Below are 3,677 nucleotides of genomic sequence, written 5' to 3' on the forward strand. Positions count from 1 at the left end.
AGAAGTAAAGAAGTAAAGATAACTCAAATAAACAAACCCTCAAGTCATTCTGCCAAATAAAAAAGTCTAGGAATTGGGACATATGCTACACACACAAAAAAGCATTTGGGTAAGGAAACAAATGTAACAAGTTTTACAAACTGGTTCAAGTACCAAGTGCTCTCCCCCAAATAAGCTGTGATTCATAAGAACTCAGTATTTCCTGAGATTGAAATGTGTTACAGTGATGTGACACACAGGTATTGGACCCAGGAAATGAGAAGGAAAAAATAAAACCTCCTGTACCAATAGGTACTGAAATGTAAATCTCTTCAAGGAAGACTGCAAAACATAAAAAGAAAGGAATTTTACTTCCAGGGGTTCGCAGGGTAAGAGGTTCCCACTTGGGAGCCCTACTAAGAGTTGCCCAGAAACAAAAAACGACAGCGCTGTTTCACACCCGGTGTGCCAGGAAAAGGTATAGGAGAGAGATGTCCTTTGTGTGCACATAGGCTCCGGCTTCCTCAACTTCCTTTGGTCAATTCCTGGCCAGAAAGGTGCAAGTGTCCACTCTGGAGACAGACAGAACTCCTCTAAGAGAAACCTGTACGCTGGCGTCTTACACGTACAAAGTGTCAAAAGGTTAAACACAGGACGACCTAATATTGTACCTCCTTCTGCTGTGAGGGATAAAGGTACCACCACCACCCCCCACCCCCCACTGTCCCCTAGGCACTCAACACTCCTGGAAAACATCAGCAAAACTCAAGGAGGACGCACCGGCATCCATCCACTTCCCAGCCCTCCATCCCTTTCCCGGGGCCACTCACACTTTATAAAGAGGAGCCGTGGCGCTGAGCAAGTGGGTTGGTTCCCTTCCTCCTCCGGGACCGAGGCTGAAGCTGCGGAAGGCTCCGACTGGCGCGTTACTGAGGAAGAAGCGGGGCTCGTGTCGCTCAACCAGGCGGCCACCCGGGTCTCTTCCGCGCCGCCGAAGCAGAGGCGGCGGCAGCACGGCTTACCTCCTCTTTTCCTCTTCCTGGGTCTCTTCAAGGCTGTGTTTTCTGCCCGTCCTGGGCCACTTCTCCCGGGACAGTCAACGTTCGGGAGGCTCCGGATTGTGTTTTTATAAAAAGTTTTTCCTCTGGGCGGTGGCAGCGGCCGGCCCCCCGGGTCCCCCCGGCCCCGCCGCCCTCGGGGCTGGGGCGGGGGAGGGGGCTCTAAGAACTCCTCCTGGAGTCCTGCCGAGGAGCCGGGGGGCCGGCGACTGACCACGAGAGAAGACCCCCGAGGGGGTTAAGGGGAGGGGGGAGGTAAGGAAAAGACGGCGGCGCCGGTCCTGCTCTCCACGCCGCCCGGGCCGCCGCTTCACATGGGGGTCCCCGCCCCCCCGCCCGGGGGTGCTTGATGAGCTCGGGGCCCCGGCTCATACACTCCGGGGCGAGATGCTACGGCCCCGGGCGGGTGGCCGAGGCGGCGGCGAGGTGGGGGACCCGGCCGGCTCCGCTCGGCGCCGCCCCCGCTCCCGGCTCCCGCATGTGTCGCTGCGGCTGGGACCCCCTCCCTACACCTTGGGGGTCCCTCGTCCCGCGCCCCGGGAACAGGCAGAAGCTCCGGCACCTCCTCAGCGTCCTCGCACCGCGGAGCAGCTGACTAGTCCCGGCCCGAGGTAGCCGCCTCCCTGCCCCCCAGCCGCCGGCTCCGGCTGGGGCTCGGGCTCCGGCGTGTGCAGCCGCGGCTGCCGGCCGGGAAGGTGAGGGGGGGAGAAGAGCGGTGGCCGCGGCTCCCGCTGGCCCAGGTTAGGGCGGAGGTCTCGGCGGCGGCCAGTGCACGGGGGCGGCGTCTCTCGGATGCTCCCTGGCTCTCACGCTCTCGGCGGCGGTGGCAGGAGCACCCGGAGCTTAGCTAGCTGTCTCGCTCGCTCTGTGCGGGGCTCTCGCCTCACTCCAGAGAGAGGGGCGGGAGGAAAGCGGCGCGGAGCGATGACGCAAGTCACCTAGCAACCGTTCTCCTCGCCCCCCTCCCTTTTCTTTCCGCTTGGAGGCTTCCCTCCGCTGGCCTTTTTTCCCTTTCCAACCACCCCGCCCTGGGCGACTCTGGCGCGCTCTGATGACGCTCGAAAGGAAGAGGAAGTCGGAGCTGGGCGAGCGGGTGGGTGCGCCTCGGGCCGCGGGACTCGCCGCCGCTGCCGCCGCCTCTACGGCCGCGTCAGAACTGAAGAGAGGAAGGGGAGGAGCCGAGTGGAGCCTAAGCTGCCGCCTGATCTTACCCCCGACCCGAGGGCGGCGGAGAGGGCTTGCTCTTGAACGGTTTCCTTCAGGGTAGGTGGTGACTGCTCCGTTGGGAGCAAGGAGGCGGCCCCAGGCCGCGCGGCCGTTCTCGGGCGCGCACCACCCGAAGGTGAGGCTTTGGGCCCCAGACGGGCCTTTGAAAAGCCGCCGCACTGTGCGAGAAGTTGCCCTACAGCCTGATCCGCTGCACCTGTTCCAGGCAGCGAGCGCCCCACCTTTCCCGCGGTGTGGGACGATGCCCAGCGCCCGATACTGCGAGGTCGGGCCGAGCAAATGTTCAGTGAATGAATGAAGGAGCGCTCGCGGAGCTCAGAGGAGCGAATGAAGTGCAAGCGCTATGTAAACTGCATAGTAGCATTGTAAAGATGAGCGTTGTAATACATCCCTCCCTNGGACAGTCTCACCCATTCTCTGTTCCTACTACATCTTTGCTAACTTTAACAGATTTCACTCCCTCAAGCAAAAATACCCACTTTTCAGATTTTTATTCTCCATCAGCTCTCAAGAAACCTTAATACTTTGAAAATGACTCTCAGCTCTACATTTTCAGCATATCACTCAATAGTTTAACTATTTTATTGTCAGGAGATTGCATCAGTATCCAACAGTTAACCCTAAAATTTAATGTCCAAAACAAAATACAACATCCCACTTCTAAATTATTTTTTTACAAGAAACCACTAGCACCATACTAAAATATTGAAAGCATCTTTTTTTTCATTCCTCTATCTGTATAGCTCTTCAATGATCATGGTGTAAAACTGCTGGTTCCCTAGAAAAAGAAAATCCCAATCCAGGTATAATGCCTCTTCCTCTAAAATAGTTTCTCCTCAATCATCTACAACCACTGTCTTAGAAACATTGTTCTTAATTGCTTCTTTGAGCTGTAAACATGTATCTACAAAAACACAGATTGACCCTAAGCTTACCAACAACTTCCCTCTGTATGGTCATCAAGCTAACTTCCTAATTACATTTGTCCCTCACACCTTCCAATTCCAAAAGTCTTAAAACAGTTTTCTTCCTAAAAGAGACCTTTCTAGATTTGGCTCAGACACTCCAATTAGTTCTATACAGTTCAACACCAACATTTCCCTAATGAAACATGTACAAATACATTTTATCTAAAAGGTACCAAACACAGTAGCTGGCATATAGTGGTAGTAGATAAATATTGGTCGATTCCCCCCTTTCCTAAAATTTTGTGCAATTTGTGATTCATTGCCTTTGCCATCCGTTAGTAAAAGCATCTCAGAGGCAGGGACCCCAAATACTTTGTTTCTTTGATACCCAAATATGCAATGAAATATTACCATGATTTTAAACCAATCTATAGTCAAAGCAATAAAAAAGCCTTAAAGTTAGTAAGCAAATTTGATGGAGTACAATCTACACTCAAACTATAGT

General features: G+C 54.1%; 1 protein-coding gene across 1 annotated transcript in view; it reads right to left on the bottom strand.

Moving 5' to 3' along the window:
- The window catches only part of FBXW7 (F-box and WD repeat domain containing 7), a 192,273-nt gene extending 191,155 nt beyond the window's left edge, over window positions 1–1,118 (bottom strand). Inside the window, exons 1-2 of the mRNA XM_019641227.1 lie at window positions 1,002–1,118; window positions 810–908 (exon numbers count right to left, since the gene is read on the bottom strand). The gene's annotated coding sequence lies outside the window, so the exon portion shown is untranslated. The remainder of the gene's footprint in view (window positions 1–809; window positions 909–1,001) is intronic.
- Window positions 1,119–3,677: the final 2,559 nt, after the last annotated feature.

The sequence above is a fragment of the Hipposideros armiger genome, unplaced genomic scaffold (assembly GCF_001890085.2).
Source record: "Hipposideros armiger isolate ML-2016 unplaced genomic scaffold, ASM189008v1 scaffold_58, whole genome shotgun sequence".
In the NCBI taxonomy this organism is placed as follows: domain Eukaryota; kingdom Metazoa; phylum Chordata; class Mammalia; order Chiroptera; family Hipposideridae; genus Hipposideros; species Hipposideros armiger.